This window comes from Cupressus sempervirens, chromosome 9 (genome assembly GCF_028749045.1).
Source record: "Cupressus sempervirens isolate cs-2001-9-10 chromosome 9, ASM2874904v1, whole genome shotgun sequence".
In the NCBI taxonomy this organism is placed as follows: domain Eukaryota; kingdom Viridiplantae; phylum Streptophyta; class Pinopsida; order Cupressales; family Cupressaceae; genus Cupressus; species Cupressus sempervirens.
In genome coordinates this window covers 489,100,259-489,111,807 of record NC_143126.1, presented here as the reverse complement: position 1 = coordinate 489,111,807, position 11,549 = coordinate 489,100,259, and positions in this window count along the sequence as shown.

Below are 11,549 nucleotides of genomic sequence, written 5' to 3'. Positions count from 1 at the left end.
CTTGATTGCAATGTGTTTTGTCTTTGTGTGCATCATAGGATTTTTGGATATGTTGATTACACTAGTGTTATCATAGTAGATAACCACTGGTTCCTTGATTTCTTCCTTCATTCCTAACTTTAGTTACTTGATCCATATTATGTTAGAATAATTGACTATTGCAACAACATACTCTGCCTCTGCTATGGATTGAGAGATACAATTCTACTTCTTGCTTGTTGAAGACACTAGCTTATTCCCAAGAAATAATGCTCCTCCATTGGTACTTTTTCTATCATCAATGCTTCCTACCCAATCTACATTAGTAAAGGCTCTTATCTCAAGATTTTCTCCTTTCTTATGCCATAACCCATATTCTTTAGTCCCTTTTAGGTATCTCAAAATTATTTTGACCTCCTTCATGTGATTTTCTTAAGAGTTAGCAAAAAATATTGTAACTATGCCGACTGGTAATACAATATCAAGTTTGGTGTGTACCACGTATTGAAGTTTCCCAATCATTGATCTATAAATAGTCTAATTTACCTCCTTTGCATCATAATTCTTTGATAATTCATGTCTAGTAGACATAGGTGTTCCAACTAGTTTGCAACCTTCCATTCCAAATACTTTCAATTTTTCCTTGATGCACTTTGATTGAGTGATGAATATCCCATCCTTCATCCGATGAACTTGTAGACCCAAAAAATATTTAATCTCCCCAAATATAGACATTTCAAATTCTCTTCTCATTTCTTCAACAAATGTCTTGCATAACACCTAATTTTCACCAAATATGATATCATCCATTAATATTTCTGCAAACAATATCTTGTCTTGTGGTCCTTATTTGATATACAAATTGCTATTGTCATTTTTCTTCTCAAAACCAATTCTTACCAGATATCCTTGTAGTATTTCATACCATGCTCTAGGAGCTGGTTTCAATCCATATAAATATTTTTAAAGTTTACATACCATGTTTCTTTGGCTCAGATCAATGAAACCTTTAGGCTATTCAATGTAGAATTCTTTTTCTGAGACTCCATTCAAGAAAAATGATTTAACATCCATATGATATACTTTGAATCCCTTTTGTGCTACATATGCTAGAAGTATTCTAACTTCTTCAAGTCTTAAAATAGGGGCAAATATTTCTCCATAATCAATACCTTATTCTTGAGCATAACCTTTGCATACAAGTCTTACCTTATTTCTTGTTACTTTCCTTTCTGATTCAACTTATTTCTAAATATCCATTTTGTACCAGTCATATTTTTATCCTTAGGTCAAGGAATAAGAGACTAGCTTTTATTCTTTTCTATTTTCTCAATCTCTTCAATCATTACTTTTATCCAACTTTCATTTTCTAAAGCATCTTTTATAGATCTAGGCTCAAATTCACTAAGTAAACATATACCTTTCAATTTTTTCCTTGTTAGTATGCCCTCTGTCTCTCCTCCAATTATTTGTTTAGGTGCATGATGCTTTCTTACAAAAATTGCAAGTATTAGGTCTTTCTTACCTAATTCTGAACTTGGTTCTTCAAGATCATCATCCTTTTTCTTAGGTTGCACTATTTGGGCTGAACTATATATGACTTAGGTTTCTTTATCGACTTGGGTTGAATTGCTAGAGAATTACTAGGTACACTTGGTTGCTGATTGGCTTCAACTTTCTGAGGTAAAGTCTTAGGTTCCTCCTCATAATAAGAAAACTTATGTAGTCTTTAAGATTCTTTCTGCTCTGTTCTTCACTTCTTTCTACAAACTCATCAATCTTCACACGTGCACTTTCAATGACTTTGTGAGTAGTAAGATTAAAACATTTATATGCCTTTCTTTTGTTGGAGTAACCTAGGAATATACCTTCATCACTTTTTGTATCAAACTTTCCTTTCCTTACATCATTTAAGATATAAAATTTGCTTCTAAATACTATGAGATAAAAAACATTAGGGTTGTATCCATACCATAATTCATAAGGTGTTTTGTTTGTACCTTTCTTTAGTTGAACTTAGTTTAGTGTATGAACTACTGTGTTGATTGCTTCTCTCTAGTATTTTGGTGCTACATTCTTCTCTATCATTAGTTTTCTTGCACATTCCATGATGGATCTCTCTCTTCTTTCTACTATTCCATTCTTCTTTGGAGTTCTAGGTGTTGATACTTATCTTTTGATTCCTCTTTCATTGTAGAACTCATTGAATTCATTTGAGATGAATTTTCCTCCTTTATATTATCTTAGGCATATCATATTCTTCCCTATTTATTTCTCAACTCTAGGCAAATACCATTTGAACTTTTGAAAAGCATCAAACTTAACTTTTAAAAACATTATAGTCATCATCCTAGAATAATCATCAACAATTATAATGAAATATATGTCTCCACAATAGATCTCCACACCTATTGGCCTACAAAGATATGTATGCACTTGTTTCAAAACTTCTTTAGAATTGTAGGACTTACTTTTAAAACTTCTTTTTCTCATCTTTCCAATTTGACATTGTTTGCACATGCCCATCTCAGGTTTCTTCTAGAAAGGTACACCTCTTACTCTTTTGTTCTTGCTTAGGGTAATTAGGTTATCAAAGTTAACATGACACATCCTCTTATTCCATAACCAACTTTCCTGTATATGAGCTAGCAAACATATAATTTCAGTGAGATATAGGTAAAAAAAAATTACCTTTTTGTTTGATTGCTAGTTCCAACTAGGTTTCCTTTTCCATCCAATAGTTTATCTTTTCCATTCATGAATTCTATCTTGTATCCTATATTGTTTAGCTATGCTACACTAAGTAGATTGTGTCTTCATCATTCAACCCAATAGGAATTATCAAATTTGATTCCATCAGTTAATGCTATGATTCCTTTTCCTTTACATACAATGGTTCATTATTTCCAAATCTAATACTTCCACCATCATAGTGTTCCAAATGTTAAAATTTAGTTTTCTCACTAGTCATGTGACGAGGACAAGCACTATCTATGATCCATGTATCATTTTTGCTAATGTGAGAGATAAGTGCCATCTTTTCATTTTCCTCATTATTAGATTTATCTTTAACATCAATATAGACTACTTCATCTTCATCATTATCACTATCAAAATATTTTTCAATGTAACATGATTTCTTACCTTTATCTTTGTAGTCCTTGTAGCCTTTGAAGTCTTTCTTTCCTTTGAACTTTTTGTATCTTTTCTCATCTTTATCTTCTTTGTTTGGACACCTTGCAACAATGTGACCAACCTCTTCACATGAGAAACAAATCAATGGAATTTTACCTCTGAATTTTCTTATCCCTTTTGCTACTCTTTTTGCTAGAAGGGATTCAATGAATTCAAGGTCTTCATCTGAATCATCTTCTTCATCACTATCAACCCATTTTCCTTTGGAGTTTACTCCTTTTATATGGAGAGTTTGTTTCGGTTTGAATTTAGATTTTATTGAAAACAATTGATCAATTTTATTTTATCTTTGATGTTACACAAAATATCATATCTTTGCTGGTCAGTGTCTTCCAAGCTCACTTGGGCATGAAAATAGTTTCTAGTGTTCGCCAAGCATTTCAAAGTAAACCAAGTTCAGAAGATAGTGTCTACCAAGTTCACTCGGGCATGAAAGATAAGTTTGAATAGAAGTTCAATGTTAAAGGAGCTCACTTAGTTAACAAAGAAAAGTTGGCATGGAACCAGTGTTAGCTGAGTGAGCTCAGTTACCAAAGGAAGTTCATGAAGTTGTATTTTAAACCAAGTTCACTTGGTTAACATAGGAAAATCATTTCAGAGTTAGTGTCTACTGAGTTGGGTCGACTAACAAAGGATTTTATTTAATCAACATATTTAATTTAATTTAATTATTTGTTATGTCTACCTGACTTAAGGGATGAATATTGAATATTTGTAAGTGTGTTTAAGCTAACTTGATAGGAAAAAGATACAAGTATAAGGTCAAGTTGTCAGATTGAATATGAGAAGCATGGGGTTGAAAAGATAAACCAAGGAAGAAAATTTGAAGGCTAACAGAGTAGCCTAAGTTGACCAAGCTGCAAAGCTTTATTTGATCAAGGAGGATCATGTATTCAAGCCAGAATATAGATCTAACATCAACAATACAATTGCATCAACAATTAGGTCATATGATTTTTACTATCTAATAATTGTAGCCGCATAACAAATCTCTTAACAGAGTTAGCTTAACATCTATTTTTCAAATCCTCTAACAAGGTGACATTTCTAGATTGAAGTGTCTAAAGACCTCTAACAAGGCCACTCCTATCAAAATAAGTAAATCCTTTAATTAGGTCACACTTAATAGTGTGTTTTGTAACCTTTAATAGGGCTGGCTCCTAATAGGGTTCACTTTAGAAGAGTGAAAAATAGTAACTAGTTGCAATTGGTGTTTTTTTCCCAAATTGAGTTTCCATGTTAAATCTTGGTGTCACTTGTGTTCATGAAATTTATTTTAGGTGTATGAAAATAAATTAATTAAAATTAATAACACTTAATATTGTTTGAATAATTTAGAATAACTGAGAGGGGGGTGAATCAATTATCCAAGGTCCAGATGTATAAATAAAACTTTTCACAACTTAGTGAACCCATAAGACATTTATACTCATGCATGCATCCATAAAATTATGGAATCACTTAAAAATTGTAGGTTTCTATCAAATCAACTTGTAGAAATGTAAACATGAAACATAACAGATTCATCAACACACTTGATACAATGATTTACATAGAAACCCAATTTGGGAAAAACCACCTATAACATGCTGCTCTTTTCACTCTTCTAAAGTGATGCATTATGAATGGCCAACCCCATTAAAGGTTACAATACACACTGTTAAATGTGATCCTATTAAAAGATTTCAATCACCCTATTAGGAGTGAGCCTTGTTAGATGAATTTAGAACATTCACTTGGAATGTCACTCGGTTAAAGGATTTACAAATGACTATTAGATCAACCTTAATCCAAAGGATTTACCCTAGACTGATACAATTGTTGGAGAGTAATAGTAAGCTTTAATCTGATACAACTTAAAACTTCATTTACAGATTATAGATCACTGTTCAGTCCTCAATTCTTCTTGGCCTTCATACTTTTCAGCTTTGATAGCTTGTTCACCCTTCAAGCATTCATCTCCTTAAGCCTTCTTGCTTAACATTCCATTGCAAACTCTTCTCTTAGGTCACTTGATGAAGCAAAACCCTTGACTCCTTGTCTCCTTTAGGTTCTCACACATGACAATGTTGCTTCATGACCAACCATTCCTATAAATAGAAAATTAAGATCTTTTTGCCACTTATTCTCCATCATCCAATTTAGGGTTTGGATGGATTAGGTAGGATATAATGTACCTACCCCATATCTCATATCTCTCCTAGAAACTTCTCATAGAATCCACTTTGAATTCACCTAAAAATGGTTTACCTTGAATTCTATGCCACCAACTCATCAACTTTATTTTCCACCTAGTTCACATAATCCAAGAAAAAAAAACTTGTCAACTTAGATCCATTGAATTTATGGTATTTTAAATAATGTAGCAACTTGGTATTATCAAGCTTTTGATGCTTGACACGTACTGTGTTTCTCAATATCCACTATGAAATTACTCAGCATGAACTAAAGTTTATTGGTTCTCAACATTAGCTAAACTTTACTCGACATCCATTGTTATGTTTAACATACACTAGAATGAAATTTTACTTGGCTCTAACTAATTTTCTACTTGGCTTGCTCTATCTTTGCTCAACACCTACTATCCAGACAATCAAGCTTGGTAGAAAAACTTTGTGTAACTTGTTCTTCTAAAATTTCTTAGTGTAATCAGCCTTTGTATCCTTAAGTAGATTATTAATACATCATGTCATCACTGTCTTAATTGATTCTTGTAATTTATTACATAATCATAACTCAACCTTTCTTCTAGGTGCTATCATTACATCTTTTGATCAAATCCTCTTCATCAATCAAATAAGTGATAGTACTTAAATCTTATAAGTAGTTGTCTTACCAAAAAATGGTAGGTTTGACATCAATGACAAAACAATGATTGAAACACATAGTCTTCTTCAACAATCTCCCTCCTTCAATCTAGTTTCAACAATCTCCCTCAACAACCTCTTTCAATCTAATCTTAACAATCTCCCTCTTTGGCATTGATGGCATACCAAACTAATCAATCAAATCAACCAAATGGTAAACACCTTGTTCAACCAAATTAACTAGGTTAAAATAATAAGACAATACCAAAAAGAAAACTTGTATTGAAACCTCTCCCTCTATTAGCAACATCCTTCTTCTGAATAGTTACAAAATTATTTCTTATAACTCCCTCTTACTATATCTCCCTCTTACTAGGTAAATGTTAGGATTTCTCTTTCTTTTCTCTTCTGATCAACAACTATCTCCTTTAGCAATTATCTCCTACTTAGGATCAGTAAATTCTCCTTTTTTTTGACAATAATGCTCTCTTGATCAATAAAACTCTCCCTCTTTGACAACAATGCCAAAGACTCTTCATCTTTAACATGACAGATATAAACCTTTTTAGTTTCTTCAATTTCTCCCTCTATCACCTTGCTTGTGACTGATTTGAAGTTTTAGCTTTTTGATTACTTTAGGTAGCTCCTAAAGTAAGATCCTCTACATCAATGTGTAACATATGAACATCATCTTGTTTGATGCAACACACTCCTCTTGCTACTTAGATAGACTTAGATAGGGGTATCACCTCTATTTTACCTCTTAGATACTCATGAGCATCCTTAGATAATGCTTTTATGAAGATATGAACAATTTGTTCCTTTGTGTTGACATATTCCATATTCACCTCTTTATCTTGAACTAACTCTCTCAAGTAATGATACTTGATTAAAATGTGCTTAGTCTTTATGTGCATCATAGGATTATTTGATATATTAATAGCACTTGTATTATCACAATTAAGTATCATTGGTTCTATGATCTCTTCCTTCATACCTTTGAGTAGCTGTTTGATCCATACAATGTTTGTACAATTTATAGTAGCAACAACATATTCATCTTTAGTAGTAGATTGTGAAGTGCAATTTTGTTTCTTTCTAGTCCATGTAACTAGTCTTTTGCCTAACAAAAATGATCCTCCACTGGTGCTCTTTCTATCATCAATGTTTCTAGCCCAATCAACATTAGTGTAGGTTCTCAATTCAAACTTTTTATTCTTCTTATAGTATAGACCAAACTCTTCCATTCCTTTTGTTGGTTTGAATTTTAGTATGATAGAAATCTTTTGTCCAGATATAGAAAATTCAGATTGTCTCCATTAATGGTGAGTAAGGTTCATAGTTAAGTCATCCTTCTGTTAAGCCTTTGAATTTTTTTGTGAAAACCCTACATTTTATTCTTTTCATAAATTCTTAGGTGCGAGATGTTTGAATTTTCAAATCAGGTGAATATTCTATTTCCTTTATATCTTTCGCGCCTCAAGCTACTTTTCCTCTTAGATTCCCTAGCCGTCTGATCTAAATAGATCCACCATTATCATAACCTCACTATGAAAACATGGGCACTCTTGATGTATAGCGAGGTAGTGAGTGCTAGAAAGTTTATAAGACGGGGCCACAAAATGAAGACACGGTAGTCAAAGATTTGTTTTTTGTCTAATTATTTAGTCACGGACACTTGGCAAGTACTATCAGAATAGGAAAAGGGACCCAATGGAAGTAGTTAGAAGTCAGTGCTGGAATGATGGTTTTTTCGATGTCTCACTACCTCACTATCAAAAAAATTGGTCATCTTGCCGTTAGTGAAGTAGCGAGGTGCCATGAAATCAAAATGCGGTGGCCTCAAAAATCATCTATAACCATGGTCTAACCAAGTGGCATGACAAGCAATAATTATTGTTGTCAGAAGTAGTTGGCAGGAGCAATAATGATTTGATGGGTCCTTGTATTTCCTAGTGGTGAGATTTATTAAAGTTTCTGGAGCTTGCTACCTCACTATCAAAAAAATTTGACATCTCACCATTGGTGAAGTAGTGAGGCACCATGAAAATCAATAGCTGGTGGGACCTGAGGCAACATGGAAGGCTGGCCAAGCTCAAAGTAAAGTTTTGTTGATTGCTAGCAGTGCATATTCACCTATGTCAGCAGTGCCTTAGACCCATAAAGCATTTAAGAGATCCCAATAGTCAGATCAAGTTTCAATCAATGATCCTCACCATCTCGCTATAAAAAGTTGCATGATGTTTAGTCTGTGTGACATAGCGAGTATGGGACCTACCACTCATTTAGAATACATTGTACAATTTCTTTACCTTTGATTTGATTTTAGATCAATGGCCATTGCTATCTTGTTATCAAGAGTTGCTCAGAGGATATGTACAGTGAAGTAGTGACATGGTCACACATGTCCTCAGTCACCAATGGGTCCAGGCGGGAATGCCATCAAGGAAGGCAGTATATATGTGGTCAATTTTTATTGGATTGACTAGTCAACTTGTCAAGTGGAATACCAAGTTGTCTTTCTCTATACTCCATGATTGTGTGATTTTTAAAGATTGACAACGCAGGTTTAAATAATGAAGGTGGTGGCACTCTACATATTAATGAGATGTGAAAAGTTTTGTGCATGAAAGAAAAAATAGAGTGTAACTTATAAAGATTTTCTCAGCTGCACCTTATGTGAACAAAGATTTTGAAGTCTTTTCTAAATAGGATCATTTACTCAGAGGATTGTGTAGATTTTGGCATGAGTGCAAAATAGCATAAATGAACTATAGATAAGAGATTTCTAAGTGCGTATTTTACTATAGTCTCTGAAGTGTTGTAGTCTTGCATGGTGTAGCAGAAATGGCTCTAAAGAATTCACTAATTCTTAGATTGTGGATAGCAGAGGGATTACTTGACAAGAGTAAATGGATCCCTAGTGTTTCTTCCTCTCGAATTGGTTTAAGTTTGTTTGAAAGGTGGTTCACAGAGAGGAAGTTGTTTGTCTCGTGTGTTAGTATTTAGAATTTTGATCGAGGAAGACTAGTAATCCTAGGTGTTTCTATGGGTTGTGATCAAGCTACTAGGGTAACGAGGGGAGCAAAGAGTGAAATTGATAAAATAAAAAACCCGTCAGCAGTAACACCTTTCTCTAAGGAAATTTTCAAGATGGCACACTTCAATGCCAGGGCAACAGAAATATGTAGGACCCTGTGTAGAGTTTTTGGAAAGGGTGAAGAAGATCTTATACCCATGGGTTTCATGCAAATAGTCCCTCTGAATTTTTGTCAGTGCATGTCTTTTTGTGTCAGTAGGTGACAAATTTTGGTTGAAAGCTGGTTTTGGATGCAGACATGGTTGGCTAAGCAGAAATTGTTCATTTTGTTATATTTGATAGCCACATTGCTTCCATGCTCGAGTGCTGTTTCTTAAGGGTCAATCCCATTATCTTAAGGAGTTGTAATAATTAGCGAAGAGGGGGAAGTAAGGGTGTTTCTCCCAGTACCGTGATGATGGTAAAACCCATGAGTTCAAGTTAGTTTGCAATCATCAGATTAGATTTTGTCATGGGCAAGCTTAGTAGTTACATGTATGACAGAATCACAGTTGGAGCTAAATCAACAAAAGGATGTGTTAGATAGAAGCCCGCAAGAGAATATATGATTTGCATAACTTCCTGTTAATTTTTTTTCTTGATAGATGTATGCATCTTCCTCTTGTAAGGGACACTTGTTAGTCATATTTTCCCTTTGCTTGTTGCAACTCACGCCTATATAAGTGAGTTTTCAAGGCAATGTGAAGGTCCGAATTCTATTTTTCTAAGTGATAGTCTATTTTTGGTCCATTATTTTGAGAAAATTCACGGTGTATTTTCTCTGTTAGATCTTGGGAATACATGAATATAGAATGATCTGTGTTTATTTTGAAGGTCATTCTAAGTCTACTGTAAATTGTATACAATTTTCAAGGAAAATAAATACAAATTATGAGCTATCCCCATATCAGTTCTTTCTAAACTTTGTCTCCTTTTGATTACTTGGTTATCTTGATGTTGTATGAGTAAAGGCTTGTGCAATTGAATGCAATTTAGTTAGGTTGTATATCTATCCATCATTGCTATTAGTTCAATGGATTAAGTAAAATCTTTGATGAATTTGATAAGGTTGCTATAGTAGTGGAAAGGATTTTGAATGATGAATTCTGATAAGAATTTTTGATAAAATTTGTTGTAAGGAAAAAAATTAGATCTAGAAATTTTTAGTAGACTCTGAACCCCAATGGATTAGGCACTAATCATATTTGATCTAGCTGAAAGAGAAATGTGTCACAAATGGTTGTCAAAAATGTAGAATTATAATCAATTTTACCTTTATTTCCTGAGGATTTTCAAAGTTGGCCTGTACTTGTCTGCATGGAATATTTTTGCTTCAGTTAGCCACTATTGATGAGAACATCTACAGACTTATAGAAGAATTTTGACCATATCTACTATATGGGATGCGTTTAGCAAATTGTCATGAATTATGCATGTAATTGAGGATTTGAGATGAGAATCAGAATGAAACTAAAATAATCCTCATACAATGTTTCCTAGTCTTGAATCATCTCTGGGTATACCCACCCTGGTTTTGCAGAGCCTGAAGAGTAGAAAACCACCCTTTGTTTTGTTGAAGTTGGGCCCAAATGGTTTGCACATACAATTGTTAATAAGAATTGGCTAGTCTTTAGATTGTGTGAGTATTGTCATCTTGGTATTAAGCATTTTGTTACTTAGTAGTTTTTCAAAAAACCAACACCTTTCATATATCTCATTATTCTTTTTATAGCCATCAAATGATTCTTCCTAGAATTAGTAGAGAATCTTGAAACTATCCCTACGGATAATGCAATATTAGGTCTACTATGTACTACATATTACAATTTGCCAATCATAGACTTGTACAATATTTGATTCGCCTTAGCTGAATCACCATTCTTTGACAACTTATGTCCTACTACTATAGGTGTACTTACTGGTTTGGAATCCTCCAATGCAAAAGTTTTCAATATTTCTTTGACATACTTTGATTGAGTGATGCATATACCATATTTCATCTGATATACTTGCAAACCCACAAAGAATTTGATCTCTCCAAACATAGACATCTCAAATTATTGCTTCATCTTATTTACAAAATCCTTAAATAAAGCATCTTGACCTCCAAATATGATATCATCAACAAAAATTTCAAATAATAAAATACTTTTTCCTTTGTCTTCATGTATAGATTGTTGTTATCATCAATCCTTTCAAATCCAATCTTCACAAGATAATTATGAAGTCTCTCATACCATGCTCTTGGTGCTTGTTTCAAACCATATAAAGCCATGTGTAGTCTACATACCATGTTCTTATTGTTAACATCAACAAATTTTTTTGGATATTCTATGTAAACTTTTTCCTCTAATTTACCATTTAGAAATGTAGATTTAACATCCATTTGATAAACTTTGAAATTTTTGTATGTAGAATAATCAAGTAAATTTCTTACTCCTTCCAATCTAGCAACAAGAGAAAATGTCTCTCCATAGTCAATTCCTTCT